Consider the following 13061-nt stretch of genomic DNA (forward strand, 5'->3'; position numbering starts at 1 on the left):
TTACTGACTATCATTTGCTCGGCCTAAATCCTTGGACTAAACTGTAAACTATGACCAAAAACAAAGCTAAAGTCTCGTTCCTTAACCATAACACCCTCTCCTTTAGGAAATATGGATGCATCGCACCTCCCATGTGCAGTAGGTGGGATGCATCCCTGTTTTCCTGTGTTGCAGGTGCAATGATCAGATAAGACTAGATATGCCTCCAGATTTTGTTGTTTTCTTCACTGTCTTCAGTTTTATTCAGGAGTTTTGTTGCCTATGATCAGTAGACCACTATTCAAACCCCCTACTTTACATCATCCAACCTCTATTGTACAAATAATTGTGAATGTTTTTATGTATTGTGCACCATTTAAAGTTCTATTTTATAAAATAGTAGCTTAATTGAACTGTCGTCTTTTGATTTGGAAGTGTCGCAAGTGTCATTTTCAGTCAAAGAAAATAATCCCATTGTTCTTGATAGTCGATTACACTGTTTCTCTTGTATTTGATCTGAATTTATAAGTATTTCCAGTGTTGAAAGCAATTTTCAATTCAAAATCGTAAAATGTCGTCTTGCCTTCCTGTCGTTTTTGAAAAGAAAATTGCTAGTACTGTCACTTTGAAAGAAGAAATAACTCAGATTTGTACTTAGCATTCATTTTGTCATTCACACATTAAGAAATCCAAAAGAAATACATGCACGTGCATTTGCATTTAGACTGCTTGTTTATTTTGATTTAGGACAGTGCATCTACTGTGTGCTCTCTACTCTATGTTGAAAAGACTTCATTTCTCTTTCCTTAGTAGCTAGGATTTTCATTGCTAAAAGAAAGTAAATGACTGTTTATCATCTTAGATTGCATATTTAGGAATTGTATATCTACATCATGCGGTGAACCTTAAAGGAAAACTTCTTAAGAAATATCAACTGTAAAATAAACTTCAATGAACATAAAAAAGCTTTGGAACCTAATGCACAACATCTAGAAGTCTAGGCTAGAGACGTATTTTGGCGTTGTAAAGCCTGGTAACTGTTGCTTTCATCGTAGGTTGGGTGATTCCTCCTCTTTGAGATGATAAGTGCTAGTACAGACTTGTGCTCCCACATACTGTCGAGTATATATTGGGAGACCATAATAGGCTATATCCTTTATGCTTAGGAAGCCGTCTCTGCCACCCTATCGATCGCAATGCACTGAACATAGCATTCAGGAAGATTGACTGCCGTACCATAAAAAGTATTCTGCAGTTTCGCGATTAGTTTGGTAATCCCTCTGTCTAAATTTCTAGAGCAGTCTCTTTCGTTCCTTTTCAGACTCCTTAAAGGAAAAGGTCCATCTGAGCACTTTTCACTTCAGGCTCTTTAAAATCAAAGGCGACTAGAGTCATCTTTAGCTTTTTCTCAACTCTTAAAAATTGAAAAAGTGAGTTGTGTCAAAGCGTCTAAAATTTATTTTAAGCAGAATAACATCATTGTTCCCTCGTTGGTCTTAGGTTGAGAAAATGGAGTCCACCAACCAAGGATTTCCCCTTGGGGGAAGTCCTAGTCCTTTCTTCTCTTGGGGAGATGTTGGTGCACCTCATATGGCCACAGTGTCCCTTCTAGGACTAACAATTGGCCTGTTGGTATTGCTTTTCTCAACTTCTATCTTTCAAAGCACCGTAATTCCTGAACAATCGAATCAACAACTAGATGATACCAGAGTTTTCCCCCAACCTTCTACTTCATTTGTCTCTCCCTCTCCTTCTTCCTCTTCGCTTGGTAAAGATAATAAAACTACAAACCAAGTAACTGAGAAGAAGAAGAAGGGGAAGGAGAAGAAGAAGAAGGAGCCAATGGAAAAAGGGGCAACCGCGCATCTTCTAGCGAAAATCCACATACTGCACCGTCCAAACCTAAATCTCCATGTGTCATCCGCAAAGGAGACCACTATCACCGAGATTTTCCTTGCATCCCACAGATCCTAAGGGACTGGTCTCCCCACTTGCACAATCTAGTGTTGTCAACCTCTGATGATCATGTTGAAAGTACACTATCAACTAGTGAAAGCGAAGTCACCAGACAAAAATGAAAATCTAAATTTCCCTGCAGACTGTGTGAAGGCAATCATGCCCTCCACTATTTTCCCTTCCTGGATGAAGCTAAAAGAGTCTTGGATAATCGTCTTGTGTCACCATAGTGATCCCTCCTGGGAACAAGAAACTCTAGCTGAATCCATTGCTAGTTGAAAATCTGACTGACCCACCTTTGGAGTCGATCGAAGCACCTATCATTGAGGATAAACCCTCTGAGTCCACATCGAACCAAAGTCAACAGGCCGAGATGGCAGTCAACCCCATCTTGACTTCAGAAGATTTACCTTCAGATGATACAATCACCGAAGAGAATGAGAACGACACCATTCAAATTCTTTTCATAAACACAGACTCCGATGAACATGGGGGAAATATGCCCATTCCTTTACTGCAAGAATGAAATTTGTTAGAGTTGTATCTGATCGTTTATTCAGTCCCACCTCCAAGCAACCTAGTCGTTTCCTTCGATTGTAATCTACTAGGTAGACCCCGTTTACCATCCAATGTACCATTTCAAATCATAGTGCAAACTTACAAATTGGTCATGGTTGGTACCATCATAGATGAAGGGGCTTCTGTGAGTATCCTTTCCTCAACTGCTTGGAAAGCGCTTGGCTCACCATCACTTTTGCCTGAGATGTGATATCTGACAGGCTTCGATAAAGGATCCAGTCGGCCATTAGGGATCATTCCAAATTTGCCTATAACTTTGAGAAGGAAAACTGTTTATCAGAATGTAATGGTCGCCCAAGGACCTTTATATTATAATCTACTCCTTGGGCACGACTACATTTATAACATGGGAGCCATTGTCTCCTCACTCTTTCGAGTAATTTGTTTTCCACATGAAGGTAGAGTTGTCTAGCTCGTAGACCAACTTTCATTCCCCGGTTCTCACATAGCTAATAGTTAAATTCCATCCCTAACAGGTCTTTTTCCACAAGGAATGTCTCGTCAATCTCCAGTCCGTCCACCTGATGAGCGCGAGTAATGCGGTGGTCAAGATTGAAACCCAGGGGGCATGCACCCTAGCTTGCTTCGATAGGAAAACTTTAGGGATAGGGTAGGTTTCCATAGAGGATATATGACTGGTCTAACACACCCGTCCATCTTGGAAAATGGGATTAGATTGGAATAAGATACCTCTATTAGAGGGTAGGCCTTTCCCAATAGAACAAATGTTTTGTTTGCAAATTGAACGATAACCTAGAAAGGTAGGTCTTTCCCGATAAAACAAATGTTTTGTCTACAAATTGAAGGGTAACCTAGAAAGGTAGCCCTCTGCCAATAAAACAAGTGTTTTGTCTGAAAATTGAGGGGTAACCTGGGGAAACTCTACATCGCTATACCTGGGGGCGTGTAAACTTTTCGCATAAAAGTGAAAAGCGACCATTTATTTTCTTAGTTTGTAGGTTCTTAACCCTTTAAACTCATAGGATTGGTTGTTCCTAGCTTACATAATGAAAGGAGTCAGAGCATAATTTTGAATGGTGCAAGCTCCCCAAAAAATGAACTTATCGATGAGACATCCTTATTATACGACAGACACGATCAGTTTTACGCAAAGTTCAAGCTTACTAAAAATTAAACCTAGCAATGAGCATATGTTCCACCAGAGTTTAAGATCATTAAAAAATGAACCCACCTCCGGTAAATAGCCATTGTGAATGCATTATCATCAGCGTTTGAGCCTTGGTCGTGTTCTTACCATCACCTCCACTGTGTTGTTGCCGATCATTCACCTTCATTTGATTGTTTACCCCTTTTTGAGGAACAATTGTGACGAGTGATCCTATTAGCCACCTTTTTACACTGCCGTGATTGGAAAGTTCCAAACCTTACCTGGTGTTAGAGTTGGTATGTTCAGCCCTCCGTCAAAGATCAAACCCTCTTTTGTTGCATTTCATTTTTAGGTGTCTTATTCAGCTCTATCATCTGCATTCCATTAGGAGCATCAATCTTCTGACAGAAGGGTCTTGTCTCCATACTTCCCTCATGTCTTGTACCTGTTGGTTCATGTCTGATCATCCAAGTTCATCAAAATCAATTTTACAGTCATTATGGATGGTCTTTTGGTCAGCCAAGAGTCATGTCAGTCATTAGGTCTAGGGTTTCACAAATTTTGTCTTCAAAGTGTCTAATAATGCCAGCAGGCCATGAGGATGTTCACAATAAGTTTTTATTCCAAATGTTTCATTGCCAATAATGTTCGAGAATGATTCTTCTTCAAAACTCTGTTTTGAAGAAGAAATTGTCAAATTTATTTTTTGTAATAAATATGTAATTTTTTTTAAGGTTTTTCAAGCTATACAATTCTTCAGTGCAGTCCTAGTCATCTTTTTCCGAAATCCAAGCCATCATCCGTACAAAAAAATTGCCAAGAGGTTCATCATTTAAGTCAACAAATCAAAAGGAAACAACGAAAACAAAGTTTGTATTAGAAAGTGAAAAAGTGTCAAATCAAAAACATTATAAAAGTGGGTTTCATGAGCTAAAATCTCAAAAGATCTTGGTCTATAAGCTATTCCTTCCTTTGATAAGCTCATTTGCAAAAGAGAAGCAAGATAGAGCAAATTTGATGCGCAAGTGAGAAATTGGGTGAATTTGAGCAAAAATCAGCCCAAGTGTCACACTGAGTAGGAGGTGTAGCGCACTGGTGAGGCACGGCGCAATGGGCATGAATACACAATGTTAGTTTACACAGGCGCGGTGCACTGGGGAGGCGTGGCGCATTGGGCGTACTGCGCAGCGCATACAACCAAGAAGCCTGAAAATCACCAGAACGACCTCCAATCGCCAAAATCACACGAGTTCACCTTGTTCCAAGTAGGTTGATCTTAACTTCTATTGTTTATCCAAGTTTGGTGCTGATGTTATGATGGTTGATGTGGTGAAAGTTTTTAGCAAATGATCAAACCCTATCATAAAATTCCTCAAACAAAAATTGTTGCCTAGGGTTTCATAAACTTTTTTGCTACCAAGTTCATTTTCCTTCCATCATTCCCTTACCCCATTTTTCCCTATTTACATGGTTCCCTAAGTTCCCCTACCCCCTAAACTCATTAATCCCCTATCCCAAGTTCACTTTCCCAAATTTCCTATTATAAAATCCCAAATGCTAACCTTATACAAAACCTCCCAAACATCCCATATTTTCCCTATCTAAATTTATCCCAACAATCCCAAAAATTCCCACTATTTTTCCCTCTCCTAACAGTCCCTTGTTTCATTGTTTTCCCTTGGTAGCAGAGGTTGCACAATTATTAAAGATAGTCCAACATGGTTTGACACATCAGCACCCATCTCTTCAAGATAGTTTTTCCACTACTAGTCATGGCATCTAATCCTTCATCTGATTATGAAATGGAGACCCAAAGTGACTCACTTGCAGAAGGACATGCACCCCGGAGGCCGCATAGAGGTGGCAGACATATTAGAGAAGAACCAACCACCCTTACTGAGTTACAGGCCTGCACTCTTGCCATCTCTTGCTTCCAGCATCAGTCATGTTATGAGTTTTGGGAGAACGTTGCTAATGTTCAATTTCATCATGAGTTGGCGCGTCCATTTGTACTGCATTTACATGGTGACCAAGCCACTCTAGTAGGTTTTACTTTCACACTAACACCAGATTCCATTTCATTAGCAACCGACATACCAAACATTGGAGAACCATGGAACAAGAGGCAGAAAATTGACCGACAACACTAAGAAATATACATCAAGCCCAACTTTTTGAGACAGCCCAAGAGAGTGTTTCCATTTCAGTACCTCAAAGATGAATATGTGCCTTTAATGAAACTGATCATGAAGTATTTCAGCTGTGAGGGCCGGTTCTCCCGCTTGTATGCTTATCACATCAGGCTACTGATGCATTTCACTTAGGTACGGATGATGAACATTCATTATTTCATATGCCGAAACATAGAAAGGATGATCACCCTTGTGCAGCACAAGACCCCTCAGCAGCAGCTTAACAGTGTTTATCATTTTGCTCTCATCAAGATTGTGGTGGTTCATCAGCTTGGATTACAGGGAATCACTTGCGATGATTTTATCTCTCGTGAGTTTTTCAGAGCTTCAAAGGAATCTTCAGAGGCTGGGCATGTGACAGGTGTACCTTCTTAATAGCATGAAGGTCATGAGACACATACTGCTACTATGCCAGTATTCATTACTTATCAGAAGGGCGCTAGACAGTTATTTGCGGCAGCAAAGCGAGTGTTATCTCCACCTGGGGTGGAATGGGACTCGCCTTCGACATTAGCACCACATGTATAGGACAAAGGCAAGAGGCCAATGCAGGATGAGGGGCCTTCAGGTGAATGAGAGACCGACTTCATTCTCATTCAGGATGACGATACAAACATGGGCCCGCAAAGTGCCAACCTTAGAGATATCATCCAGGAGCAGCAAACAGAGATCAAAGCATTGTCCCTCAACTTGGAGAGGGATATGTGGATTATAAAATACTTGGAGCAAAGGAATAATCAGCTTGAAGATTAGCAGGTGATTATGGAATTACAAAACATCAGGGAGAATCGTCAAGCTGCCCAAAGGAGGAGGATTGAATTCACTTCATTGGAGTAAGAGATTAATGATGATCGGGAGTCTTGGCTCGAGAGAGTCAACATCAACTTAGAGAGACTGTTGGATAAGGCTGATAGGGACAAATCATTGTTGAGACACATGGCTTTCCACTACATGGCGCAGAACAAGGTTTCCAAGGAACGAATAAGAAATTTAAAGGCAAAACTAAGGAAGGCATCAAAAAGGAAAAAGAGGAAAAAAGAGCATGATAGACTCTGGATATTGGCCAAGGAATCCTTCGCCCATCATAGCTCTTGATGAAGAAAGTCCAGCCCAAATTTCAAGAAATTTGGAGCAATTTTTGCATTTTGAAATTTTTTTGCACTAAAAATAGGGTTTTCCTCCCTATGCGCCGCACCACGTGGCGCTCGCTTTCACTAGAGGGATCCAAATCCAAAAAACTTTGAATTTCTAGATTTTTCATGATAAACTATGTCTTCCTACCTATGGCCAAGAAATTTGGGCAGGTTTTGAGTGCTCAAAAGGTCAAAAAACACTCAACAAATGACCTCACTGCCCCTATTTTGACACACATGAATCAGTCTTGGGAGATTGGACATTTGGAGGGGCAAATGGACACCAAATCTAGAAATTCTACATGGGTTGGAAAGTAAACAGGCAGGGCTTTCCAACGAGCTATCATGACATCAATTTGGACTTTTGGAAGGGCCTCAAAATCAGCTCCAACGTTGCGCTACGCATAGAGATTTTGGGCGCGGCGCATAGAGAATTTTGGCCTATTTTTCACTCTCCAGCTCAGAATTTCGGCCAGTTTTGACTAGTTTCACTTTTTGATGTTACTCTTGATCTAACTTGATATAATTGCATGACCATGATGTAATTTTGGCACATTTTTACTTGTTTTAGTAGATTCATTCACCAAAAGGTGAAATGTGAGTGAATGAATCAGTTTCCTAGCATATAGAGGCAAGTTGTCTCTTTACCTATTTTCCAGTTCCTTGTTTAGATATGGTTGAAACAGCTCCTAGAATGATGAGCTCGACCCCTAGAGGCATGGGAAGGAGTTAGGCCTATCTATATCATGTAATTTCTCAGTCGTTTTCAGGGTTGGACACTAGGGATTTGTTGACACTCCATTGTACATTTGATTTCTGCATTTTTGGCAAAGGAAAGACCAGGATTTTGCAGCACTTGTTGGGATCCTTTTGGCTTTGTGTTTTGATGATGTTTTTCTTCATGAAATTGTAAGTTCATTGATGTTTCATGTATGCCATTTCCCTTCTCTTTGCTTCTGAAATTAAACAAATGAGTGACATAAGGTAGAATTCATTAGCTTGTTGTGCTCTGCCTGTTAGTTTGTTTAATTTTCAATGTTTTCTTCAGTTTGAAGAGGATTCTTGGTACCCTATTGCCCTCTTCAGCTCCTCAGTGGTCTTTTATATCCATTCATTTAATCTAAAGCATAAAAACTACTGCCTACCTTGCCCCAACCAGAAATCTGCAAAAATTTGGCCTCATCCCCGGACCCAAATTTGCCTTTCCCTTTTTTCCAACAAAACCCCCAAAAAACTCAAATTAAACCCTTGCACTTCATACCTAGCCTAAGATCAGTTGTTAAATCAGTCATCTCAAGCCCCATCGATTATCTTTTGTTGAGATTGACCTGGAGAGAGCCCTCTCCTATCCTCGTAGGGCTAGCTACAAGGCTGAGCATGGTTTGATGTGGACCTAGAAGCTTACCTTTTCAGCCTGAGGTAAATCTAGGCTCTAACATAGTGGTGACCATACTGGGGAACATAATTATTTGTTTTTTGGTATTCTTCATTTTATAAACTACAGACAGAGCCTGAAGATTAGCCAGGCAGCCTTCAAAATGCTTTTTCTTTGCATTAACGCAAGTAGATAAACGCTACTTCAGTCAATCTCTGGTTTAGTCTTATAAGCGGAGTATCTAACTTACAGATCACCCTAGTGTATCTGAGAATTTTAAGCTTTTGGATGATAAGTTTAGAATTTGATAGGCTGAACAAGTTGTTTTTGTCCCTTTGATTTCTTGAAATAATAACACACTGGCTTCCAGAAGACATACCAGAGCAAATCTGGATCTTGATCCTCCTCCTATCTACAAAAATCCCAATCTTATTCCAAGAATTGTTCGCTAAGGAAGCTCTATCATTCCCTTGTCCAAAGCTCAGCTGTGTCCTGTTGATTTTGAGTATCTTGAGGATCAAGAATTTGATGAGTAGTTTGAGTTGTCTTTGTTTGAAACCAAATCCGAAAGCGTTGTCGCTTCCACTGTCTTGAATCCTGAGTTTGTTTGAAATCTTGAAACTGAAAGGGCTAATAAATCCATTGATGATTACATTTTGAACTAGCTCCAGACTTCAATTACGGCTTCTAATATTGCTGATTTCTTAGAGACTGCTTCTGCAACCCTTGGGTCATCCGCAATTGCGTCTAGTTCAAGAATTCCCACCGAACCTCCCTTCATTCCTACCCTTCCCCCGCAGCCTACTATTTCTGATCAAAAATCTGCAGTCATATCGCCTCCATCTACTCCTTCTACTCCTAAAATACCCAATATTGTTTCACCTCCGCATACACCTCCTCATACACCTCACACATCGACTCCACCTACTCCCCCAACATAACCAAGACCGATTGCAAATCCACCAATAACAATGGTTGCTCATTTTTCACCTCTCACGCTGCCTCAAGTTTTGGATGATATGCCCACATATTATCAGAGTAAAATTCCTTTGTTTGATGGCACTCCTCATGGTACCACATCTCAGCAACATGTGGACAGAATGACCGATTCCTTCAATCTTCATGAGATTGATGCAAAATATGTGACCATGAGCTTATTCGTGCAAACTTTCGGTGGTGAGGTAAGAAAATGGTTCAGAGCTTTGGCAACTAGAAGTATTCCCACATTAGAAGAGCTTCAAAGACAGTTCTTGGATTGTTGGGAAGTAAAGAAAGATCCTCTTCAAATCACTTCTGAACATACCAAGATCAAGCGGAATGTCGGTGAGTCCATGCAAGACTACTGTATTAGATTTAGTGCGGTTTGTAATGCAATTCCTGATGATTTAAGGCCATCTAGAAAGTTAGCTTTGTTTAAGTTCCCAGATGGTTTTGATCTGGACATGGCATATCAATTAAGAGAGAGAGATCCGGCTACCTTAGAAGAAATGCAGAAAATTTCTACTAGTGTTGAGGCAAATTTGAATGACAAGAGAGCTAGATCGAAAGCCGAGAAGAGAGTCTCAATAAAGAAAGAAGCTTCTACCTTAGACCAAGTGATCCACAAGGTAGAAAGATGATTGAAAGGTTAACACTTGATAAGCCTGAACTGCAGATTTAGAATCCTAATTTCCATGGCCAGCAGCAACCTCAATTCAGGATCAAACAGTGTGAGCAATGAGCACAAGAACCGACATCACAACAACAACAAGTAAAGACACCTCTTCAGTATAATTTTGTTGGTCCCGAATCTGATGATGAAGACAATGTAATAGGAGAAGAAAATCACTTCTTTACTCCTGATGATATGCCCACCTTTATCACTGAAGTTTATGAGTATGCAGAAAATTCAGCTGTATAGAAGGACGCAGATTTTATCTTGGCGAATGACACAGCTCTTGAAGAAGAGTTGGATGAGTACCAGAGAGGTTATATGAATGCTTTGTTGGAAATAATACTGAGAGGGGGGGGGTGAATCAGTATTATCAAGCCAAATATTTCCTTTTTAAATTCTAGATGATATATGCTACTTCAGTTAATAAAAACCGCGTATATATGCAACTACAGATAAAGAAACCCGCGTATATCAAGCAGACTTATAATTTGAATTATCCTTCAGATGTTAGTTATTAATCTATGATTCAGATGCACATAAACAGTACCAGAAATAGTGAAACAGAGCAGAAGACAGTCACACACAAGAACACAAGATATAAGGAGGAAACCCAATGTGGGTGAAAACCTCCTGCTGCAATTCGTCTCTATCTTATTATTAATTAGAAACTTCTCTTTACAATGTCTTGTACTGGAGCAGACTTTACCAGTATGCAGGCTGCAACCTGCAGAGAGCTACTATTCTCTCTAGTTCTCCAACTTTCCTGGAAGGGAGCTCCAACCCCCTAAGTTCTTGTACTAGCTTGAGATACTAGTACGCAGCCTCCTACCTACAGAAGGCTGCAACCTTCTCTTTTCTTTCAGGGACCTCGTTTCATTAATTTTCAGACTGGATCCACAGGTAACATCAATCAACCATCAAGAATTTCTGTATAACCCAAACTCATTTTCACCAATCAAAAGCTGAAACAAATAAGCACTTTTCTGACCACTATACCCAGAACACAGTAACTGTAATCAAACACCAATTCTGAACCCAGAACACTGTAGCAATAAAACAGAAGCAGTTAGAACATAAATCAAGATATATATGCTACTTCACTGTTCAGCAACCTGCGTGTATACGCTTCTGTATCACAACCAACCTGCGTATACGCTTCTTTCATTCACAGAAAAAGCGTGTATACGCACCTGCAATTCACTGAACCTGCGTACAGATCTATAAGGGATAATTTATTCTTTTAAGCATTCCGACATTAGTTAGCCCAGATTTATAGATCAAGAGAGCGCCACATATAATAGATCAAAATTATACAGAGATACCAATGTTCAAGCCTTGAGATTTTGATCCGTCAATAGCCCTTATCCTTCTTGCGCTTAGGTTCCTCCTTTTTCAGATCTAGATCTGCACCATAACCCGATCACATGTATTCCAGATCTAGCACAATATCAGATATTCAATGATTCAGATAGTGCCTTGCCACATGATCTCCTTCCTCTTTTATAGTTATAGGCCTTGCACAATACCACGGGCCAAAACCATAATAAACAATACCAAGGGCCCAAAACTTGGGGTCAACTCTTCTGACGAGATACAATGGTCCATAATCATGGGTTCAAATTCCAAGGACTAACAACCACGGACCAAAGGTAATTTTCCCACCATGTACGTGCTTTTATGTGCATAAAAGTGCGTGTATACGCATACGCGACTTCGGAACGTATAATCCGTGTGTATACGCGTCTTCGGCAAGGTGTGCCTGCGTATACAAGATTTCCTTCATTCTGAGCACCTGACTGAGATCTGTCACCAAAGTGAGTTGCCATCAAGGACAACACTTGTACCATAGCGCCACACCTGTGCCAAAATGCCAAAAATCTCCCCCTTTGGACTTGATGGCAACCCCACAATCGTCAAATTCATTCTCCCCCTTTGTCATCAAGGGCAAAGGGCTGTGCTCCCCCTGAGTACATGTTGATATCTCTGCTCTCTGTGCTGAGCATGTTCCCCCTGACTATAGGCAAGATCTGCAAAAATATGTTCTTCAAGAAGAACCATATACACCATAAAAGACCTTCCTATCACCAAAAGACTCAATACATACAACCATCACCCAACCAAGTGGGGATCATCCACCCAACCAAGTGGGGATACATCAGAAATTTACATATGACAACTAATCACATCAATCATCCCAGGCATAGTGGGTAAACAAAAATAGGCCGTTACATGACCTTGATAAAATAATATACATGAGATAGAGACGAAATATCATGACTTATGCAAATGACCAATAACTACTATTAGCAGCATCTGACAGCAACCATGTTCTCCTTCTGTTCTCCTTTCTGCAGCTAATCCACCTGAACCAAAAACAGCTTGAGTACTAGAACCAAGAGCTTCTAAGGTAATGCCAACAATGCATTATTAGAAGATTATCTGCTCCTCCTGAACCTGTGCCTGATGGTCTCTGACGAACCCATATCAAACTCTCTCCAACCAGAGTCTGCCCTTGCTGATTTTCTTCAGAACTCCATATACGCGACTGAACCTGCATAAATCGGCATATGTACGCGGATACCTTTCATCCAACTCGCGTACACCAACTTTTCTTTGGAACAGACAAGCTTCAATAGCAGGATGAAGCATCAACGACTCCCAGCTTCTGTCTGAGATATTCAAAAGTTTCCCTGGGCAGTGGTTTGGTGAGAATATCAGCAACTTGTTCCTTAGAAGGAACATACTCCAATTTGACCTTTTTCTCCAACACTTTTTCCCGAAGAAAGTGATACTTGATCGGTATGTGCTTGGTTTTTGAATGCATGAATGGGTTCTTTGAAATGCTTATTGCACTTGTATTATCACATAAGATAGAGACAGGTGGAGTACAAGTGATTTGAAAATCCCGCAAGGTTTGCATCATCCAAAGGAGTTGAGTGCAACAAGATGCAACAACCACATATTCCGCTTCAGCTGTAGATAAATCAATCGAACTCTGTTTCTTGCTGAACCAAGATACTAATCTGGAACCCATAAAGAATGCACCGCCACTTGTGCTCTTCCTGTCATCCACGCTTCCGGCCCA

The sequence above is a fragment of the Pinus tabuliformis genome, chromosome 6 (genome assembly GCF_031772625.1).
Source record: "Pinus tabuliformis cultivar Carrire ecotype Pingquan chromosome 6, CPIR1, whole genome shotgun sequence".
Lineage (NCBI taxonomy): Eukaryota > Viridiplantae > Streptophyta > Pinopsida > Pinales > Pinaceae > Pinus > Pinus tabuliformis.